This window comes from Pinus tabuliformis, chromosome 2_2 (assembly GCF_031772625.1).
Source record: "Pinus tabuliformis cultivar Carrire ecotype Pingquan chromosome 2_2, CPIR1, whole genome shotgun sequence".
NCBI lineage: Eukaryota > Viridiplantae > Streptophyta > Pinopsida > Pinales > Pinaceae > Pinus > Pinus tabuliformis.
Window position 1 is genome coordinate 1074462213 of NC_142300.1, and position 24674 is coordinate 1074486886.

At 42.3% G+C, this 24674-nt stretch overlaps 1 pseudogene; it reads right to left on the bottom strand.

Moving 5' to 3' along the window:
• LOC149197116 (ubiquitin carboxyl-terminal hydrolase 6 pseudogene) overlaps window positions 1–14418 on the bottom strand; it is a 56216-nt pseudogene extending 41798 nt beyond the window's left edge.
• Window positions 14419–24674: the final 10256 nt, after the last annotated feature.

Genomic DNA, 24674 nt, shown 5'->3' on the forward strand with positions numbered 1-24674 from the left:
GGAAGCCGTGTCGGCCGCCCTACTGATCGCGATGCAGTGAACACAGCATTCACGAAGATCGACCACGCGTACCGTAAAACGTATTCTGTGGTTTCGCGAAAGGTTTGGCACACCCTCTGCCTAGATCTCCAGAGCAGTTTCTTTTGGCCCTTTTCAAACTCTATAACTGAAAAGGTCCAACCGAGCATTTGTCACTTCGGGCTCGTTAATACATCGAAGGAGACTAGAGTCATCTTTAGCTTTTTCGCGACTTTTAAAACATGAAAAAGCAAAGTTATGTCTAAAGGCGTCTAATAAAATTCATTCAAATCAGAAACACAAATTTTCCCCTTTATATTTTAGTTGATCGAGTAATCCGCAATCGTGGAAGAAAGTCAATTGAATATCCGTCGTTCGCGGAGGCTTGCGAGTCAACCGTCTTTGTCTCCAGAGTCGAAAACAGTCCGGGCAAAGCGAGCTCGTCGAACCAGTTCAAAATCTCCTTTAAAAGTTAGAACAAGTGTTCCAACAACATCTGAGATTCTGGTTACTCCAAACATTTCCGGAAACCCTGCCTCTATAGAAGAAGTTCAACCGCCACAGAAGGACAGTAATACTGATCCTAGTCTGGGGGCAAATACTTGTATAACTAAACCAGTTCCATCTGTAACTGGTCCAGAGAGTTTTGTTCCTCAAACATCTGTCGCTGTCGATACAACCCCTTCTTCGGCACCAGAAATCTTTTACGGACCTGACGGTCTTCCTCTTCCACCTGGTCTGATTGCGATAGAGGAAATTATAGAGGAACCGCAAGTATCCACTCCAACTCATTTTGGAGTAGGGGTCACTCTATTTCCTGCTACAACAGAAGTTTGTCCATCACCAGTGGAAGTCCCTGTAGAATCACTAGGCAATCAATTGGATAGACTCAAAATGTCTGAACAACCGTCGACATCTAGGACTGTGTCAAATGACACGGCGACGGCAGAATTACCTGCTGCAAATCCAACAATGTTCGCCGGCATACCATCTGTCCCAACTAGCTCTCAATCGCTAGAAGGAGTCCACCAAGGGACTATCTCGGTAGTATGGTCTGTTCTTGTTTGTTCCGGAGTAATGTCTGGTAACTCTTATGGTGAAACTCATCAAATTGACCCTTTTGGGAATCAATTTAGGCCATCCAGTCCTCCAGGACAATCAATTGCCTTGAGTTCTGGATTACCACCGTATGGGGGGCAGTATGCCCTTTCATTACCCCCTCCGGGAGGGTACCCATACGGGAGTTCTCAACCTTATTCAAGTTATGGTGGAATTGCAACGAGTAGTTGGGTACCTATGCTATCCCAGCCACCAAGAGTTGTATATTCTATGCAACAGTGTGTACCTGTAACGAACATCCCAACTACACCGGCTATCGTAACCGTGTCGCAAGTTCAACCGATGCCTGTTGTATGTCAACCTCAGATTTCTCAGGTTCTCATGCAACAGCCCCTTGACCCTGCAACCCAACCACAATCGCCTACTGGTGGTGCGACATAAGTACAATCGGGTACAATTACCCCACATCTTGGTCCAATGGTTAGTGTAGCGCAACAACCCATGGTATCGCAACCGTGGATAGTGCAATACCAACAGCCACAATTCCAACAAGTGTACCAAGGTTCTGAACAACAAATCTTTGCGAATACTGGACAACCATATATCCAAAATGGCCAAAATCAACCACTTTATAGTGGTCAAGTCCATCAACCGTATCAATCATACCAACATCAACTCCATTATGCTGGTATGCAAAGACCGACTGTTCAGGCAATTCCATCGTACCCTGGTTACGCTTCCCCTAACTTGAATCAACAGTTACCATTCGTGGCGACTTTAGAGTTGCCTGATTTACATCGGTTAACCAATGATCCAATTGCTTACGCCCCATGGTGGCCAGTGATCCCGCACAAACTTCCATCCGACATTCCTAAATTCAATGGAAATCCAGGTGAAGACCCGTCGAATCATGTGATGACATTTCATCTATGGTGTTCGTCGAACACTTTAAATGATGATTCGATAAGGCTTCGCCTCTTTTAGAGGACATTGACAAGTCCAGCGGCGAAATGGTATATAGAATTGACAAGAGCTTCGTTCGACAATTTTAGCTCCCTTGCCACGACATTCTTAACCCACTTTCAATTACCAATAAGGTATGAAACGGGAACAGAGATATTGACCAACTTCAAGCAGACAACCGCCACTCATATATCAGATCATATACATGAGTGGCGACGTCGACGAAGAATGGTTAAAACATACGTTCCTGATCAGCTTTTAGCTGAGTGGTTTATAAAGTCGTTACTTCCGGCCATAACGAAAGATGTGGCAAAGGGGGGAGTCGTAACAGAAGAGCAGGTTATTGCTGGTGCGCAATATTTGGACTTAGTATATACTCAGTCCGGCACGCTCTATGACAAAATACCAGACGCCCCTAGACCAGAGTTTTCAATCCCTCCTCCTCCTAAATCAAATAGTGACTCTCATGCCGGCGATGGCGTGATTGGCACGGCAAACACAAATCCAAAAAGGGCCAATCAAAAGAAGGCTCGTAAGGATTCGAATCAAAATGCGCATGAAGAAATTCTTGCTTCGGAAGTAAATGCCATATCGACAGATAAAGACAAAGGAACCAATCAACCAGGAAGCAAGAAGAAGCAAAACAAAGGGAAGAAGAATAAACAAGGTGAGTCATCCCCTAAGAAAAATTCTTCGAACCCTCCTGGGAATAGGAAACCAAATCCATGTCAAATATGCGATGACAAAGATCATAACACTAAGAATTGCCCATTCAAAGCTGAGCTAAAGAGGTTCTTTAAGAGTCCGCATACCTCAGCTGTGTCAAGTGATCCATTTCCTAACCCAGGTCAAAATCTGGTTGATAGTGGAAACGCTTCCCCGTCTCAAGTACTTATGTTGTCGATTTCAAAACAACAAAATGATGCTTTGATTTCGACAAGGAACAGAGATTACGGGAATCCACAGGTGTCGAACGATAAAGGTAAAGATCAACCTAGCAGTTCGACAACAACTTCGGCAGAAGTTGTACCCCCCATTATGCATGAATTAACGATAAAACCGCCAAAGGGAGTAGTACACAAGTCGACATTTAATCCTCGTGCCAGAGCGGCACAGCATTATAACATATTGGAAGATTTGGCGCAATCGCCATCTGCTATGTCGACTCTTGAGGTACTACAACATTGCCCATCCCAAAGGCAGGCATTTTTATCAGCAATTGGTGGGGTGGATCCTAAAGATTCCAATCTGGTATCCTTTGATCACAAAGGGTATGATCCTCAGTTACCAGCTCAACTAGCTTTCCTCGTCCAAGTGAAAGCCCTCAACAAAACAGTTCATCGAACGATTATTGATGAGGGAGCATCGACATGTATTATGTCGATGAGTTGCTGGAAAACTTTAGGATCTCCAACCTTGTCGCGATCATCGACAACATTAAAAGCATTCGACGGAAGGATATATACCCCTTACGGTATCCTTAGTAACCTGAAAGTTGAACTAGGGGGCAAAACAGTAGAAATAGATGTTGAAGTCATCGATGGCAATCTTGACTATAACATCCTACTAGGAAGGCCATGGATTTATGCCATGCAAGCTGTTGTGTCGACTTATTTTAGGAAGATCACATTCCCCTTTGAAGGAGGGATTACGGTCGTCGATCAACAAAACTTCCTCCCTAATGGTTCACAAGTTACAGGAAGCGTTCCTATGATCCATGGCAGTGACCGATCGATTCAGGATATTGGAGTAGGTCTGTTGAAAGATCCCACCATGATGGGAACTTTCGCGCTACCACTTCCTATTTGCATAGGAAATGTACTGTTTGTAGCAACATGCAATATGGTATCCACCTTGAAAGTCACAGAAGGCACAGCCGCTATGGATCATGCAATGGTTTTGCCACCAAGCCCCATTGAAATATTGTAGCAATCAATGTTTCAAGCTTGGGAGGTGAACCCAAATCAACGCTCGTCGAGTGTTTGGGTAGATAGGTCTAGAGAATATGGTACCTCATTAGATCCTTGGTCGAAAGTGCATGGGACTGACGAAGGAATCTTACAATCAATGTTGATTGAGGGGGCACCATGGAATGATCACCACCATCGTTCCCTTCTTCCGGAATATGAAGAAGATTCTCGACACGACCTATACCACCCTTCAGTATTTGAATTCCTAACAAATACTGTAAATACGGTGGATTTCGAGCGAAACCTATCCAATATTGAAGAGACTATAGCCATAAATATCTCGACAAAACCTGATGTTGTAGAGAATATTCATGTCGGCAAAAGTTGTTCCCCTTCAGAACTGGAAATATATGACGCTCTCTTTCGCGAATTTAGAGATGTCTTTGCTTGGTCGTATGATGAAATGTCAGGCATCGACTCGAGTATCATTGAACATGAAATTAAAATGTATCCTGATGTCAAACCAGTAAGACAACGGCTTCGACAGGTTCATCCTAAGAAAGCCGCTGCCATTAAGGCAGAGGTTGAGAAACTTCTCCATGCTGGATTCATCTACCCGGTTCCTCTAACCGATTGGGTATCGAATATTGTCCCTGTTATGAAAAAACAAGGGACGATAAGAGTGTGCGTCGATTATAGGGATGTAAACCAAGCTTGTCCGAAGGACAACTACCCTACGCCCTTCATCGACCAGATAATTGATGAATGCGCGGGATGTGAAATCTTTTCCTTTATGGATGGATTTTCCGGGTATAATCAAATAAATATCCGCCCACAGGACCAGTCAAAGACTGCATTTATTTGTCCGTGGGGCACATTCGCTTATCAGAAATTACCCTTTGGTTTTAAGAACGCAGGGGCGACGTTTCAGAGGGCAATGAATTATGCCTTCCATGACATCAAGAACATCATTCAACCATATCTCGATGACCTTCCGGCTCATTCGCGAAAGCGGACTGATCATCCGCAGCATTTGAGAGCAATATTTCTACGTTGCCGACACTACAAGATAAGACTCAATCCACACAAATGTGTGTTTTGTGTCGATTCTGGTCGTTTACTTGGCTTTGTAGTCTCTAAAGATGGGATTCGTCTCGACCCCTGTAAGGTTCAGGCAATCATCAATTTGCCTCCACCTTCGAATTTTCTTCAAATTCAGAAACTGCAAGGGAAATCAAACTTTCTGAGAAGGTTCATTCCAAATTACGCAAAACTTGCTAAAGGTTATACACGTCTTTTGAAAAAATATGTACCCTTCGACTGGGACCAGGTTGCGCAAGCTTCCTTTGACGCTTTGAAAGAGTCTCTAGTAAAAGCATCATTAATGTATGCCCCAGATTATCTTAGGGATTTTAACCTATATCTAGCTGCAGCAGATACAACCATTGCGATGGTTTTAGTTCAAGAAGTCGATGGAGTTGAACATCCTGTATATTATTTAAGTAAAAACTTAAATGATACAGAAAGTAGATATTCTTACGTTGAAAAGCTAGCGCTTGCTGCTGTTCAAGCGGTACAGAGATTTCGACATTATATCCTCTTTAGGAAAACTACCATTCTGTCACATTGCAACCCCATGACTTATATACTGTCGCGACAGTTGCTGGGGGGCAAGTATTCCAAATGGATAGCGATCCTTCAAGAGTTTGATCTGGAATTTGTGAAATCCAAGTCAAAGAAAGCTCTGGTATTCGCAGAATTATTATGCCATCTCCCATCGTCGTCCAACGACGAAACTTCCAGGGAATCAATCGTGGACGAGACTTTATTTCTGAAATCTGCAAGTGATGAATGGTATGGAGATATAATTATCTATCTCCAAACCCAAAAGTTTCGGCCAGACACCTCACACTCCGAACAGAAACGTATACGATACCAAGCAAAAGACTACGTGATCGTCGGTGATACCCTTTACCGTCGTGGTATCGATACAGTTCTGAGGAGGTGTCTCACCCATGAAGAGGCTGAAAAAGCCCTGAATGAGTGTCATTCAGGCGCGTGTGGAGGGCATCAATCCGGTTTCGCTACAGCCCAAAAGATATTAAGAGCAGGATACTTCTAGCCAACCATGTTTAAAGATTGCATAATCGCAGTTCGAAGTTGTCATTCCTGCCAAATCTTTGATAGCAAAACCAGAAGACCACCGGCACCGGTGCAACCAATAGTTGCGGTTGGGCCTTTCGCCAAATGGGGCATCGATTTCATGCAATGTAACCCCACCTCGACCGGGGGGCATGGGTATATTATAGTCGCAGTTGACTATTTTACCAAATGGGCCGAGGCGATGCCTACATTGGACAATACTGGTGAAACAGCTGCCCTATTCTTTTTCAATCATGTAGTCGCCAGGTTCGGCGTACCCCAGGCTATAGTTACAGATCATGGATCGCATTTCCGCAATCACATGATGGTCGAATTAGCTGCCAAACTAGGGCTATCCCACGACAGCTCTACTCCGTATTATCCACAAGCCAACGGACAAGTTGAAGCAATCAACAAGGTCCTGAAGCGTATGTTGCAGAGGATGATCGGAGTTCATAAAAGAAGATGGCACCTAATCCTGTATGTAGCCTTGTGGGCCTACCGAACTTCGGTAAGAAACGCAACCGGATTCACACCTTTCCAATTGGTGTACGGTCTAGAAGCAGTCTTACCGATCCAGTATGAAATTTCGTCGCTTAAACTCGCAACTGATCTCCTCCCTGGAACTTCGGAAGAAGAGGCTCGTTTCTTGGAATTAATCCACTTGGATGAAACCCGTCGTGATGCCGCTTTGGCTAACGAAGCCCATAAGAAACGAGTCAAGGCTCAGTTCGACAAAAATGTCAAACCCCGTGTCTTCTCAGAAGGTGATTTGGTCTTGCTTTATGACCAAGAATCCGATAAATTAGGAGTAGGTAAATTCAATTCCTTATGGATGGGCCCCTATATTGTTAAAAGAGTGTTAGCAAAAGGAGCCTACGAGTTAATAGATTACGACGGAATTCCACTGGCGCAGACCCGGAACGGGCTGTACCTCAAGCGTTACTATGCTTAATAGTAACCTGCATGCTTTTGTTGTATTTTGTTTTCGCCAAAGTTCTTGTTCTGGTTGAGTGATTCCCCTTTTTCATTCGTTGCAGATGTCAAACCTTATGGAGACATGTGTCGGATATGCCGACGGAGCGAGTCGTAGTTTACGGAACCTATCCTCCGCAGCCTGGGCCATTTTTGATCCAAGCGGCGAGTTAGTAAGTTTCAGAGGTGTATGTATTGGGCAATCAACGAATAACATCGCTGAGTATAGCGCGTTGATAGAACTACTCTCTGATGCCATCACACGTGGCATATGCCGACTAATTGTCAGGCTAGACTCACAGCTCGTAATACGACAACTTAATGGTATATATTTTGTTCGCAATCCAGCTATTTATCGCATGTTCCTAAGAGTAAAAATCTTGGAAAGACGATTTGATTCAATTCAATATCAACATATTTCAAGAAATTTAAACACATTAACTGACTCATTAGCAAACTATGTGTTAGATAGATATTTGCAACATTTATAAAAAGGACACATCATAAAAGAGTGTACATATGAATCATCCAAATCAACCAGAATGAAACTCGAAAATCAAAATATATATATATAAGCTGTTTGTAAATTTCATACATAATGTTCTGTAACCAAGACAAAAATTGGTCATGTGACCTAAAAAACTCAAAAATGCTAGGGGGCACCCTAGCCTAGTGATGCTCCTGATAGTAGGCCACAGTCTGTGCTATCATGCGCAGAAGACGGGTCCATCGTCTAGGTACACCGATAGTATGCTGCTGCATCGGTAAAGGTAACTCGTCAATCTGTACATCCGGAAGACCACGGGTAAGGTTCTCGACCTGCCCCTGCACAGCTGTAAGGGTCTCAGTATCGCCAAGATCACGAATAATAGCTCTCCTAGCAGGCTCCTCTGCCGAAGCAGCAACAGGTGGTCTCAGACGAACTGCCGGACGAACAGGACCGACATCTGCAAGCACACATGAGTTCAATTAAAGTCTTGATAGAATAAAGCACAAGAACATTATAAATGAAAAAAATGAACAGTAATATGGTTGAAATTCTTACCAGTAGCATCCCACTGAGCACCGTCTGGCAGTACCATATCCGGATCACCCCGGAAATCCATACCGACATATGGGTACTCGGAAAAAGCCATCTCCTGGCGATCAAACCACCTGAAGAAAGCAACATTGAAAGAAATCTGGGATTGACTAGCATGTCTAGACATGTGACCGACCCATCGCTGCATACGTGGCTCGGTAGGAGAAGGCACTCCGAGATCAATATACTGAGGTTGCATCAGAGGGATCTTCTCCAAGGCGAAGGCAGTCAGAATCGAACCAAAACCAAAGTTCTTCAGCTTCCCGTGCTTCACCTTGTTCAATTGATTTTTCATCTGAGTAAGCACCGCATCACTCCAATTGAAGATCTTCGGTTGGAGACATTCCAAGGCGTGCTGCATATGAGACCTGTTGGCAACATGTAAAGATGCGCTACCGGCCATCCTACCAAGAGTATACAGAATGGACCTGAGAGGCCTGCTAGTAACATCATGGATAACCACCTTGCCGTCTCTGCTCGGATGGGACCCCTCCCTGCAGTACTGGCGGACATAATCTCTCACGGAATCATTCCCCCGAACTGTACCTGATAAAGAAATGGGGGCACCCCGCCTTGACAAGCCAGTCAAGAAATAAATATCTGTCACGGTCAATGGAATAGGTTTTTTCCTGATCTGGAATACTTGGTTAACAGGATCCCAAGCATCAAGCATATACTGCAGTAGAGAAATCTGTGCTCTCATGCTAGAGATACGGAAAAACTTCAGCAAACCACAATCTCGTAATGCGCCCACCGTAACAGGATCATGAAGGGCAATCATATCTTCTTCTTCATGTTCTCGTTCTCGCCATGTTAGGGCCATCTTGATCAAGAATCCCTGCAAAACAAACAAGAGAATGAGTCAGCTCCTCAAATTGATGAAAAACTGGCGAAAATTTCATCAAAATCTGTGAAAAATTGTTGTTTTTATGCCCCAACGCAGGTGCCCAGTGTACTACCTGCGTTGGGGGACAAGCTGCCTTCAAACAGCTTGAATCCCAACGCAGTTTTCGAATGGGGAACCTGCGCTGATCAGAGGGCGCCCTGGCAAAACCCCAGAGGCTCAATAGAACAGAAAAACAGGCATAAAACAGGAAAATGAAAACATGAAAATGAAGAGCTAAGGTTTAGCTCCTACCTGGTCCAAACAGCGCCGAAAATCGTCCGCAGAATCTCCCGGAATCAGCTGGTGAAAATCAAGGGGAAAGAGGCTCCTCCAAAGCTCCAACAAGCAAAATGCAAATGAAATGGTAAAGTGAGAGGTAAAAACCCTTTTTATTTGCTTTTTTACGTAGTTCAAGGTAAATATTAATGTGTTAATCTCATTTTCAAGTAAATATTACTCATTTCTAACTAGTTTGTTGCAGCAATTTGAAAATGCAGTGCTATCAGTGAAAAAGAGAAGCTAGTTATGGTAAAAAATCAAAAGTAAACCATATAATCGAGCAGTTTTAGCAATGTTCATGCTCGTTAAAAAATAAACGCAAGAATCGAGCAGTTTTAGCACACAGTTCATGCTCGTTAAAAAATAAATGCAAGATCCGAGCAGTTTTAGCACATAGTTCATGCTCGTTAAAAAATAAACATAAGTTGTGAGCAATCTTCCCCTAGAGTTCAAGCTCACCCAGAAAAAATGAACCGGTAAATAACCTTGGTAAATGTAACCTTTGACAGCCATATTAAAGCCCTTGGTCGTGTTCTTGCAGTCTCACCTCCATCCGTTCATTTGGCCAATCGTTCATCTCCATATGTTTGTTTACCCATTTTGAGGAACAACTGCGAAGAGTGATTTCACTTAGCCATCCTTGTGACACTGCCGTGATTGGAAAATTCCAACCTGTACCTGGAATCTTCTGCTATCCCTGTTTATCACTCGTTCCTCAAAAGACGAGTCTTCTTTGAGCTCTTTTCCCCTGACTCGTAAAATATGAAAAGTTTGCCGAGTTTTGGCCTTCCAGCTCGTTAAACGATCGGAAGAGCTATCCCTCCTCTAGATTTTAATCTTTTTGGACCTGAGGGATTATTGCACAAAAAGATCGAGCGCTTGTTTTGTTCTGCTCGTTAAAGCAATCGAAAATTCATCCCTTCTGTATTGTTTTATACTTTTTTGGACTTAAGGGATTAGATGACGAAAAAGGAATTCTGGAGTTGACTTTATGTACCTTTTCAGACTCTCTAAAAATGAAAAGGACCGAGTTATCCTTGTCGTTAGACTCGTTAAATTCATTAAATAGCGACAAACTTGTCTTTAGACGAGAACGAGTTTCCCTATCGCTAGGCTCGTTGAAACATAGCGATGGGCTTGCCCGAAGGGTAGGTTATAGAACAAGCATATGTTATCCTCCTCAAGCTTGATAAAAATAAAGAGGTACTGGTCAGCAATGACTGGGGAAAAATTGGGAGAACCTCACAGCTTTAATGGTAGCAAGTCACTCTTGAACATGACACTTTGTCCTCCATATCACATCGGGTTGGGTTGTTTCATTCACCGGTCTCATTACCATGGCCCTCGCCACACCATCCACATTTGGGGTAATGCTACCAATCCGTCACATCAGTGTCGTTATATGTTCAAGAGATGTTGTTCTGCAAAGAGTCAACCATGTCCCATCCCCTGCCATACATTGTCCTTCATCCATTTCATGACCGCCACCCTGAATCATACATCACGGTTTGTTTTCACCTCATCACAATCACTAGCTCCGTTCCGTGTCACTGATGTGGGATTCATTAAGGCCCTCCTTTGATGGATCGCTCCTTGTCGACATCAGCTCACTATCCAAGGAGTTGATCTAGGAACAACCCCTTCAGTACTTTGAAGCTTGCATGCCTCAATGGCAAGTTTCTCACTTCCGGCGATAGGTATACATCAATGACCTTCGACCAGAAGATTTTGCATGGTGGTCGATGCCAAGTCCTTTATTCCCACCATGTGAATTGTACTGCCGTACCTTGAGGGTCATCATCCTTATCGGTGATTCCTCTCGCGCTTGTTAACGGTTTACATCATTGACCGGTAATCAAGCGATGTCTTTCCATGTTCGACTTCAAGAAATTCTCACATGGATCGACTTGTACATCGAGTGAAGATCGGAAGAGATTGAAGACCCCGGATCTAGTTTCATCCATCCGGGATGCGATATATATTCAGGATATAAAGACATTTGATATGTACATCATTGCAGCAGATGATCATCCTTCTCAAAGGATGATAATTTCAGCAGAGAATTATCAGTCTATCATCAGACGATCGTCTGTGCTATGTACCAAAATGAATTTATAAAGCTGAGCATGGGAATGCCCGCCTCAGCTAGATCATGAAAAAGTATGAAAAATAATGTATTGTATTGTATCTTATTACAGGACACTTCTCAGCAGATTGAATGAACTTCGGATCCTCCTAATAAAGCATTTCACCCGATAAACGACCTCATACTTTAGGGGGCATCTGTTATAGACAATTTTGTGCCTTGCAGCATCAGGCATGAATTGTCAATAATCCAAGGGATCCAAAGTCCCTAAACATGATGTTCCTACCCCTAGAGGAACAAGATCAGCAAACCAACAGCTCCCAGATCAGTTCTCCACCTGAAAACACTCAAAAACAAGCAATCCTGAAATCAAAGCAGGTGCTCCACTAGGCTTCTGCGCTGAAACTCAACTCCTCCATGGTGTACCTGCGTTGCAAAGCAGGTAGAACAAAGACCACCTACGCTGAGCGAGATGGGACAAGTGGCACACTGAGTCATTGCTCTGGAATCTTCCAAAAATGACACTTGGATCAGGGATTTCACCTTGTGATGAGTCAGAGGCTCTGTTTCTCCAAGTGGAAGCAAGGTTCTCCAAGTGGACTCAAGAACTGAAGATCAACTGAAGAGAGAGAGGACACAAGGCAGCTACACATCAGTTGCAAGCTGACTCATCCTTTCTCAATTCATCTATATATTGAGCTCTCTCCTATGAGCTCAGGAGGCTGGAATTTTGTGCAAAGTAATGATATGTTGTTGGTTTCACTATAGAACTATTGGGTGATTGCTTGAAGGAGGTGAAGAGGAGAAATTCTTTCTGCTCTTCACCTCTTCACCTCCTTCAAGCAATCACCCAATAGTTCTATAGTGAAACCAACAGCATATCATTACTTTGCACAAAATTCCAGCCTCCTGAGCTCATAGGAGAGAGCTCAATATATAGATGAATTGAGAAAGGATGAGTCAGCTTGCAACTGATGTGTAGCTGCCTTGTGTCCTCTCTCTCTTCAGTTGATCTTCAGTTCTTGAGTCCACTTGGAGAACCTTGCTTCCACTTGGAGAAACAGAGCCTCTGACTCATCACAAGGCGAAATCCCTGATCCAAGTGTCATTTTTGGAAGATTCCAGAGCAATGACTCAGTGTGCCACTTGTCCCATCTCGCTCAGCGCAGGTGGTCTTTGTTCTACCTGCTTTGCAACGCAGGTACACCATGGAGGAGTTGATTTTCAGCGCATTAGCCTAGTGGAGCACCTGCTTTGATTTCAGGATTGCTTGTTTTTGAGTGTTTTCAGGTGGAGAACTGATCTGAGAGCTGTTGGTTTGTTGATCTTGTTCCTCTAGGGGTAGGAAAATCATGTTTAGGGACTTTGGATCCCTTGGATTATTGACAATTCATGCCTGATGCTACAAGGCACAAAATTGTCTATAACAACCTGCCATACTATTGTCTCCCCTCTGTCAATGTCTTTCCTGAGATCATTCGCCTATGTGCAGAAAACTATGATGTGCAGCAAAGAGCTATTAAGTCTCCATATGGGAGCATCCTCTTTCACATCAATCCTAAAACCATCAATAAGATGCTCCACTTTGATCAAACTGAGCTGCTGTTCCCATTTTCCATGAATTATCTGCTGGACAATGGTGCCAAGATGACCAGTGAAGAGATCCAAAGAATCACCAAGACATTTATGAGGCTTGAGTGCCAGCCCACAGGGCCACCTCCCTACCTGGATGTATTTTTCACTGATGTAGGCAGGCTTTTGCTGGACATGATTGCCTATGTGTTGGGGTATAGAACCAGTGAGCATGTGGATGCAACAATGCTGGTATTGTTAGCTGCTTACAGCCCAGGCCAGCCCCTTGCCCGCAAGTACAACTTTGCTAAGTTCATAGCTAACAAGATTCATGATCAGTTGAGCAAAGTGGACAGAAAGGGTGTCTTCAAGTACTCGACCTATATCTATCACCTTTTCATGTACTATCGGTCTGAGGCTTTTCCATGCTACATCAAAAAGCTGGATTACAGAGGGGAAAGAAGATCGGTTATCTTCTGGACCTCTGTCTATCACAAAGTCTCAAATTCACCCTATTCCTATTGTGAATTTGTTGACCAATTTGTATACCCAGTCTCTTGCCTATTGATGAGGTCCCCTCCTCCCAGAATATCAACTGAGATACATAAATCTTTGTAGCTTTCCAAAGAATACAAAATAGGTGATTGGTACCTATATGAGAATCATACAGTCATCAGAGTCTATGGCTGTGAGCTCTGTCCATACAGGCTCCCAAAATATGTGCCTATGAGGTTATTTGCCTTGGAGTATTATAGGCAGTTGATTCAGTCCGACCTCACCCACTTCCACAGCTCCAAAAAGAAGGCCCACCTCAAGTTCAAACACCAGTTGGGCCCCTTCATCATGAATAAGAAAGAAGGATGGGAAGATGTCGACCTAATCCTCAAAGATAAATACAAGCTGTCATATAGTTTTCGGTGGGTCCCTTATGATCCTCAAGGCTTCATTACTGCTAGAAGAACCAAGTACAGGCTTCTAGGTTATAGGCATTGTCAATACCCACACATTGAAAGATATGCCAACCAGCAAGAATGGCAGTAGGGTACTCTAGTTGAAAAGCTAACTGAAGAAGAGACAATGCTAAAGAATGTAAAGGAGCTTGAAAAAACTATTGACCTAGACTCTGTGCAGCAGGTACCTTTCAAACGGCCTTATTCAGTAGGAGAAGGGACCTCGGCCTCAAGTAATCCACCAGTCGTACAGGCACCTTCCACAGCAGCACCAGCTACAGAGAAAGGCAAAGGGATAATGGGTGCAGAAGAAGAAACAGTGAAAGAAAAGCCTGCCCCTTCAAATGAGCAGCAGCAAGAGCCCCAACAAGGGCAGCAAACATAACAGCAACAGGAGCAGACTGCCCCTCCACAAACGGAGCTACCGGCAGCTCCAACAATGCAGACTGCCCCTCCACAAACAGAGCTACCGGCAGCTCCAACAATGCAAACTCCATGTCCACAAACTAAGCCATTGACTACTCCAATTTTGCAAACCCCAGCACATGAGGAGAGGGGTACGAAAAGAGCCAGAGAAGAGTCCACTCCTACTAGTGGATCCTCCCAGCAACCCCAGACCAAGAGGCCAAGAGCTGATTCCCCGGAGGTAGAAGAGATCACTGAAGAATTCCTTGACAGTTCAAGGAAAAACAGGGAGGGCAGCCAGCACACAGGGACAAGCTCCTTTCAGCAGGAGCAAGGATTGCAACTTGGTTTGGAGGTGTCTTCCTCCTCCCAGCAGAGCAAGAAGCCCAAGAGCACTAAGGCTTCTTTCAAACAAATAAAGGCTCAAAATGATCTGCTAAGGGCAGAGGTCTACAAATAATTTATAGATGCAACACCAGCCCAGCAAGAAAGGCTAATGTCTGTGTATGACATTAAAGAGGAAAAAATGATCCTCAGTCACTCTAAGCCTACAGTGCCGCAGCCTAGGTCAGCTGCAGATTTTTTGAAGACAAGGGTGGAGGTCATGGCCAAAGACATCCATCCCATGGACCAGATTGAACTCCACAAGCAAGCTGGAGAGATGGTTTATGCAACCTTGGTGGAGAGGGCAACCATGGCCCATGAGCTAAAGGAGTCCCTGAAAAATACCAACACATAGTTAGATTTTGAGAGAATGTCCTCCCTGGACAAAGATAATAGAATAAAGTCACTTGAGGACATCATTATTGATCTAGGACATGATCCTAGTGATCCAAAGGGTGTAAAGGCCCTTCTGAAGAAGAAATAAAATGACCTAAATGCACTAAAGAAGAGGTTAAAGCTACTGCCCACAGAGCACCCTCAAACAACAGAGCTACAAAGGGAAAAACAGGTTGATGACCAACGGGACCTCATAATGCAGCTAAACCATAGGGTCCTGGATTTGGAGAAAGAGCTGGAAGGAACATTACAAGATAAACAGGGAGAATCCACATCCCAAGCTCCTCCAACTACTTCAACAATAGCAAAGACTACAGGGGCAGTAGTGGCCCCCACAACAGAAGCAACAGGAACAACAACAACTCCAGATGCCAGCACAAGTGTAGAAGAATTGACTAAGGCCATCAAGGAAATGGAGCTCCAAGCAAATGAGATAAAGAAGGCCAAGGAAAAATTGGCAGAACTGGATGCCAAGTATGATAAATCAAAGGTGACTGTGGCAGAGCAAAGCAGAGAAATAAAGGCCCTAAAAGAAAAGATAAAGGCCTTAGAGAAGGAGCTGAATCTAGAGACTGCCATGGCCGACATAAAAAGGATTCTATCGGCCAAAATTGGCCAATCCATCAGTCAACAATGGAGGTCAATCAAAACAATACATGAGCAGATGGACTTAATGGGCCAAGCACAAGCAGAAACTCCATAAGGCCAAAACATTACTGGGAGACAGACCTGAACAGGCCAACAGAATGATAGACTTCCTGAACAGGCAAGAAAAGGAGGTCTTGACAGCCATAGGCATTGCCAACAGAACATATGCTGTCCTCACTGCCAAGAAGGTACTAACTCTCAGGAATTATGTACAAACAGTGGAGAGGAAGTGCTATGAGATACAGGGTGATGTGGAAGAATATAAACTCAAGATGGCAGTGCTGCAAGCAAAGGGCCTGCCCAGCCTCAGAAGCGGTGCAGGAAGATTGATCTCCCGAGATCAATTTGCCAACAGAATGGCAACTTTCATTGAAAATCAGATCACTGCATCCGGTAGTGCATCTGAGCAAACAGGGCCTCCTACAGGACAGAGCTTATATGACAAACTTGAAGGCCTGTTCTTTATTGAAAATGAGGTAAATCATCTTTTTGAAACTCCTCCTAACTTTTATAGATATACAGAAGCCGATGAGACCTTGATAAAGATTCGGAGACATCAAATGCCTAAGGAGGATTGGTGGCAAGCAATGCTTCAGATTTTGCCATGGTAGCCTCAGTTGTTCGGCCACTGCCAGCTCCAGGTCACTACAAAACAAACAGCATGACAAAGTCAGCATTAAAGGCAGCTGAAAGGTGACTCAGCACATGGACAATGACAGCTAGCCTAAGGGATAAGACAATACGCAAATTTTGACAGCGTATCCTCAGCCGACTCCAACAGCCGCCAAACCAACTGCTTCTGACTATTTTTGACAGCTAAGGCACTAAAGAGTTATTTCAGCATTAACTCTCTCAGCTACAATGCTCCAGGAGTTGGCATAACATAAATGAGCCATTAACTCATTCTCTGATATTTTTCTTATGTAAATTTTGTATATATACCACCCTTGGCAAGGCATTAGGGGTTGGTGATTTTGACTCTAAGGCAAATCTATTGTATACTCTCAGTTTATCTAATACAAAGGGATGGACCAGCTCAGTGATTTCCTGAAATATTTGATGTCTAGATGATGCTATGAGTGCTGATGCAGAATTCCTGTGCTGCCTGATGAAATAACAAGTTTTCCTCAATCTCTGTTCTTGTCTTCTTATGTTTATTAAATGATACTCATGTTACACTAAACTAGTAGTAAAGAAAAAGAATAGTGCAGGATTTGTTTTATTACACCTTACGCTCAATTTTGACTGCTATAAATGTCTGTCTTCAGAATTAACCATGGACATGAATTCTTAATTGGTCACGTTTCTATTAATTCTATATGTATGAATGTTATCTAGAAATTCTCCATTGCTTCCAGAATAATATTCTCACTGTTTTTCTTTAGCAGTTTATTGTAAGATTCTTAATTGCCTTGCGTAAACCGGATACACCACATTCAATCACCATTTCAAAAAATTGTTTCTCAGACACTAATCTGGCTCTGCAGCATCACCCCATTACCACACAGCACATCAAACAAACTAAAGGACCACTGACTCCATGCCCAATGCACTAAGACATGCTAGTGAGCACCCATATATATTGACTGGAATCATCACCAAACACATTCCAAAAACAAAACCTTGAACATCATAGCTAGCCTAAAATACTATCAGAACAGAGACAAATCATAAAGAGAGAGCCCTTTCTGATTACAGTTTGGCTAGAAACTGTAACCCAAAGATTGGTTAGTGGTTACCCCGGCCGTATTCCCTTGGGAGTCATAGGGAACAACCTGTGTGTCAACATAATTGGCGACTCCGCTGGGGAAATCTTATTTCTCAACTATTGTCTGTCTCTAGACAATGGTTCTAAAAATTTGAGCAGTCCCTTGAAACAGTTCTAAAAATATCCTAAAATATCAAAAAACAAGTTCAGAAGCTGGCTCCTAAAAGGAAAACTAGACATACTAGGTCAAACCCTGACCCCAATCCACCAGCTATTTTTTAAAATCCTAATACAATCCCCAAGATCATTAGGAAGCCACGGGAACAGGAGACCCTTGCTGACTCAAGTCCTGAGACAGCTCATCCAAACCCTGTTCCAACTCCAATCAAGGTCCTATTTAGGTCTACCCCTGTCTCCCCCAGTTCACCATCTACATCTCAAAGCCCTCCTTTCACACCTTCATCCACTGCACATATTCCCTTGACCAACACTCTAGTTTCTACCGGTCCCATCAACCCTGTAGTACCCATCGTCCCTGTTATCCCGTTTATCCCTGTCAATCCCATAAACCCTGCAAATATGGCCAATAGGTATGCACCCTTGCAGTTACCTGCTAATGCTGCAGCTCTACCCCAAGACTACCAATCTAAGATCTCATATTTTGACTCCACTGGCCCCTTCACAGCTATTCAGCATGCCAAAAGGATGCAAGATCATTTTGAGACCTATGAAATAGATGATGACAGTGTGAGAATGAGGATGTTTGTTCAAAGTCTGACTGGGGATGTAAGAACCTGGTTTAGATCCCTGAATGAAAATTCCATCACAACTCCTGATGAGCTTTATCAAGCCTTTACTAACAAATGGAAGAAAAAGAGAGATCCTCTGCACATACTTGGTGAATATGACACTATCAAACGAGGTCCTCAAGAGACCGTTCTAGAGTATTGTGCAAGATTCAACAATATATATAACGCAATCCCACAAAATTTAAGACCTGCTCCTGATTTGGCCTTATACAAATTTCCTGATGGTTTTGACCCTGATATGGCCTATCAGTTGAAGGAGAGAGCTCCTGAAACCCTTGCAGATGCCCAAAAGGTTGCTGTCACAGTGGAAGCTAACCTGATTGCCAAAAGAAACAGAGCAAGGTTGGAAAAGAGAACCACCTTCAAAGAAGAACCCTCAGCCTTTGATAAAAAACTGGATTCAATACTCACTGGTATGAAGAGATTGGGTGATAGAGTGGAATCAGTTGAGAGAAAGTCATCATGGGAAGCACCACAAAGCAACCCTCCTAGGAATCCAAATTTTAGGATAACTGAAAATCCAAACGTTGGCAAGGCCAGTTCTGACCCAGACATAAGACCCCCTTTCCAAGAGAATTATGCTGAGACTTCCACATCAAATGAACCCAATGAAGATCCCCACATTAATTTAATGGGTTTGGATGGTGAAAGTCAAGTCTTTTTAACACAAGAAGATCATGAGAATGATGAAATCAAGTTGTTCCAAACCAAATCAGGTGAGTCATTTGACTTTAAACAAGGCTATGACATAGCTGTTTATGAAGTCCATAAACAATACAAGTTGAGGAGTAGAACTGTAAATGTAACGCAACCTGAAAAGATAAAGGATAGCCAGCAGCCCAAAAGAGCCATAATCACAGAGCCAAATGACACAACAGAATCACTTGCAAAGGAAGTAACCATTGAAGAAGTCACTGAACCATTTTCTTCAAAACAGTAGCCCATGGCTACATCATCCTTGCACCCTAACCCAAGTGTCACTCCTCAAGAGATGAGCAAGAACGACAAGCCTCAAGATCAAGATAAGAATCAAGAAAAAGAGTTAGTGAACAAGGAAAAAACTGTCATCCACAACCAAAAGACCCAATCTGAAAAACCCTTTGACCTGGAAACTGAAATTGGTAAATTGAAGGTAGCTATTCCTCTTTCAGAACTAGCCAAGCATAACATTTATAAACAACAAATCAAGAAGTCCCTTCAACTTACTGACAACAAAGATGATGTCAATGTGTTGGATGATACCCCAGAATTGCTGTTCGGTCCAGAAGTTGATGGAAAAACAATAGTCACAGGGATCTTACCTTTTTATGTTAGTTTACATGTTCATGATAAGATACTACACAATGCAATGTTTGATTCAGGTGCCTCTCACAACTTGATGCCCAAATCAGTCATGGAAAGATTGAATATAGACATTACAAGACCATATAAGGACCTATTCTCATTTGACTCCAGCCAAGTCAAGTGTCTAGGCTTGATAAAAGACTTATGTGTGTCCCTTGTTTAGTACCCAAATAAAACAATTCTCATGGATGTGGTGGTTGTTGATATCCCACCTAAATATGGGATGCTGTTATCAAGGTCATGGGGCTCTAAACTCCAAGGTTCCCTACAACTAGACATGTCATATGCAACCATCTCTGTCTTTGGGCAACCAAAAAGACTATACAGAGAAACACTTATGAAATACATGGTCAGCAGTGAAGAAAAACCTCAAAATTTTTCCATATATGCTGTTCATTCTGATATAGACTCATATATTCTTTTCAATGACAATACAGGTCTTACAAATAATGAGGTTGAAACCAAAACACTTGAGCAAGACCAGGATATTAATGAACAAGCTGCTGCTCTAGAAATCAAGCTAATTCAAGTGATCAGACTGTCCTAGAAGACAAACCAGGTGAAAAACCAGAGCTTCAACTCACTATCCCAGATCACAGAGAAATTATTAAATCACCCCTAGAAAAAGAGAACCTATGGTTTCTAGAATTTGATGGGTCAGTCAACAAGTTAGGGGTGGGAGCAGGGGTTTGGATACATAATAAACAACACAGTCATGCAGAGGGCCGAGCCTATAGGTTAAACTTCAGATGCACCAACAATATGGCAGAATATGAAGCTCTCTTGTTAGGCCTTAAGCTAGTAAAATCCTTACAAGCCATAAAGGTTTCAATTATGGGAGATTCAGACTTGATCATCCAACAAGTAAAGGGAAATTTTGTTACTAATGATAAAAGACTGAGATCTTATAGTTCTGCTGCTGCTGAACTACTACAGTCCTTCACTGAATTCCACATTACCAAAATTCCTAGAAACCATAATCTGCATGCCCATAGCTTGGCCACATTTGCAAGTACCTACAAGCTACCTTTTGAGCCTCACCACTGTTTTACAACTGAGATAAAACACAGACCATCTGTCCCAAACAATGTCAAGGATTGGCAAGTGTTTGATGATGATACACAAATAAACAACTTCTTGACTTTACAGCAAGAATTTTCAGGACTAAACATTGACACTGAAAGAGCAAGTCAATCAAAAATACAGAGTAAACAGAATAACAAAGCAATATCACCCAAAACAGCTAACCAAATGCTACATCCTACAATTTTCAACAAAGACAACATACAAGAAATCCAACAAATTAGTTGTGAGGAGACAGCCGAAGATGAAGCTGAAGTGATACAATTGAAGGACAATTTTCTTCCAACAGGCTTAGCTCCTTTAGAAGACATTTTCGACTCCAATGATGTTCCCAACAAACCAAAAATGCAGCCCCTCAACACTGCCATAGAAGAATGTAACATTGGGACTGTTGAACAACCCAAAATAATAAAATTGTCTGCTTCCTTACCTCCTGACCAAAAGCCTAAATACATTGACCTTTTTAAAGAGTTCCAGGATGTCTTTGCATGGAGTTATGAGGATTTAAAATCCTATGACACCTCTGTAATTCAACACACTATCCCTCTCAAGCCAGATCAAAAACCCTTTAAACAAAAATTGAGGAGAATCAATCATATGCTTCTCCCAGCAATGGAACAAGAGGTACAAAAAATGTTTAAGGCAGGCATCATAGCACCAATCAGATTCTCTGATTGGATTTCAAACTTAGTCCCTACAAGAAAGAAAACCGGTGAAATAAGGCTATGTGTTGACCTAAGGAACTTAAATCAAGTATCCTTGAAAGATAATTACCCCTTACCCAAGATGGATCACATCTTGCAGAGAGTAGTAGGGGCCTCAAGAATTTCTCTACTTGATGGATTCTCAGGTTTCAACCAGATCTTAGTTCATCCTGATGATCAGGACAAAACAACATTTACAACCCCATGGGGAACCTTCAAATATGTTAAAATGCCTTTTGGGTTGAAGAATGCAGGGGCTACATTCCAAAGAGCAATGGATATTGCTTTTGCCAAAGAGATTCATGACTTTCTTGTCATTTATTTGGATGACCTCACACCTTTCTCCAAATCTGACCAAGAACATTTGAAACATCTAAGGCAGATATTCATAACTTGTAGGAAATATGGGATTTCCTTAAATCCTAAGAAATCCCTGTTTGGTTTGGAGGAAGGTAAACTGTTAGGCCACATCATTTCTAAAGAAGGCATTAGGATTGATCCAGACAGAATCCAGGCCATCTTACAAATGCCTCATCCAAGAAATGTAAAGGAATTACAAGCCTTTTTGGGTAAAATCAACTTCCTGAGGAGATTTATCCCAAATCTAGCCGAATTGAGCAGGTTACTAAATAACATGTTAAAAAAGGATTCAAAGGTAAAATGGACGATAGAAGCAAGTCAAGCCTTTGAAGGAATAAAATTGGCCCTCACCCAAACTCCAGTCCTAACAAATCCACAATTTGATAGGGAATTTATCATATTTTCCTTTGCTTCCCAACACACAATTGCTGCTGTCTTATTACAGAAAGATGACCAAGGAAATGAGAAACCCATTGCTTTCTTTAGTAAAGCTCTTAGAGATGCACCCCTGAAATACCAGATTATGGAAAAGCAAGCATATGCCTTGGTCAAAGCTATTAAAGACTTTAGGATCTACATCCTATACTCCCATGTTATAGCCTATGTACCAAGCCCAATTGTGAAAGACATACTTACTCAAGAGAACTTAGAGGGAAGAAGAGGAAAATGGATTGCAAATATTTTAGAATTTGACATTGAAATAAAACCTACAAAACTGATAAAAGGACAAGGTCTGGCTAAATTAATGTCTGAAACAAATTTCCAAGCCTTGGACATCAACCAACTGGACAGTGAACCGGAGCTGGCGACTCCAAAGATCAATGTAGCCTTTGAACAATCCCCCTGGTACTCTGATATCTGTTATGTGTTACAAAACCTGTGTGCTCCCCCAGGATTGTCCAGAACTAAGTGTAGGTTCCTAAAAATGAAAGCTTCTAAATTTTGTGTTATAAATGGCAATTTTCTTTGGAAAAACCATGAAGGTATACTGTTAAACTGCTTGATTGAGAATGAGACTAACAATGTCACCAAAGAATTTCATGCAGGTGACTGTGGTGGACACTTGTATTGGAAGTCCACTGTGGATAAAATACTGAGGGCTGGTTACTATTGGCCCACTGTTTTCTCTGATGTCAAGAAATTCACCACCTCATGTCATAAATGTCAAGTGTTTGAGGGAAAGAGAAAGTTACTGCCACTTCCTTTGAGGCCTATTGCAACAGAGAGACCTTTTCAACAATGGGGCTTGGATTTCATTGGGGAAATTCATCCCTCATCTTCAGGCCAACATAGATGGATTCAAACAGCTACAGACTACTTTACTAAATGGATTGAAGCTGTTCCATGCAAACAAGCTAATGATTCCACTATCATTCAGTGCCTTGAGACCAATATTCTTTCTAGATTTGGTTGTCCTGATAAGATAATAACAGACAATGCTGCTGCTTTCAGATCTAAGAAAATGGTGAATTTCTGCCACAAATTTCACATTACCTTGGGCCATTCTACTGCATACTATACCCAAGGAAATGGCCTTGTTGAATCATCAAATAAAAGTCTGGTAAACATCATAAAGAAAGTGTTAGAAGAAAATAAAAAGAATTGGCATAAGAAACTTGTGAATGCTTTATGGGCAGATAGACTAACAACCAAGAGATCAATTGGGGTCAGCCCATATGAGTTAGTCTATGGATTAGAAGCTAAATTCCCTTCATCACTAGGGATTCCTGTCATGAAACTTCTTCAAGAAAGTCAAGCTGAACCAAATGACATGCAAAGAAGGATCAATCAAATAATATGTTTGCAGCAAACTAGAGATCAAGTTTACAGCAGGGTTCAAATTTTACAAGAAAAATTAAAGAAAGCTTTTGACAGAAGGACTAAGGCAGAAGATTTCAATATTGGAGACAAAGTCCTCAAGTGGGATTCAAGAAGAGAGGATAAGGGAAAACATGGAAAATTTGACTCCCTTTGGAGAGGGCCTTTTGTCATACAAGCAATACAGGGAAATAACACTTACTTTTTGGAAAATTTGGATGGCACTGACTTAGGTGAAGGTCCTGTGAATGGCAGGATGCTGAAGCACTATTTTGACTACCATCCATGAGTGCAGCCTAATTTTCCTTTGTACATAATCAGCTGTATATATTTTCTTTCAGCAGATAAATAGTTCAGTTTGAGAAGTCACTATAAATAAACAGAAAGGGGGCTTTACATGCCAGAAAGTCCACAGAGGTAATAGCTTCTAGTTTTGAAATACAAAGAGAGAATTTTCAAATTTTGGCAAGAATAGATCAAGGGCCAAGGCATTCTGACCTGCTGTTCTTGGTCTTTCAAGAAGAAAAACCATCCCCAAGTGGAGCCACTATTAGCTACCTATATCAATAGGTTTCATATTTCATGATTGGCAAAGAAAGTTCCAAATATGCTCTGCTTTGCTGACACAAAGATCCCATATTTCCTACAAGTTAGAGACAAGGTGTGTATATAGCTTTATGGTGACTAAGTTTGATGGATGGTCCAAAAGCCTAATCTGGATCATGCCATGTTTCAATTCTCTGTTGTAGAATAGAGAAAGAAGTCTGTCCAAACTGTTTAATCTTGGCAGACCAGTAGCTTAGGTGGAGAATTAAGGTTCCCAACTGCTTAATCTGGGACCTTGGAAGCAATAAGGGTAATTCTAGATAGAAAAACAAAAGAAAAAGCCAAGAGAAAAGAAAAGTCAAATAAGGGTCTGCAAGTCTAAGTGCACCCTCCAAGAAGAAACAAAAAATGCACACCAAATAGATGGGTAGGCAGATGGGGTTGCAGAAATGTCATTCCTTACAATTGAATGTGTGCTAACCTATTCACAAAGGAAAATCAATGGATTGAGGAGGTCTTCTTCTCCATCATGTTGCAGCAAAGCAAAG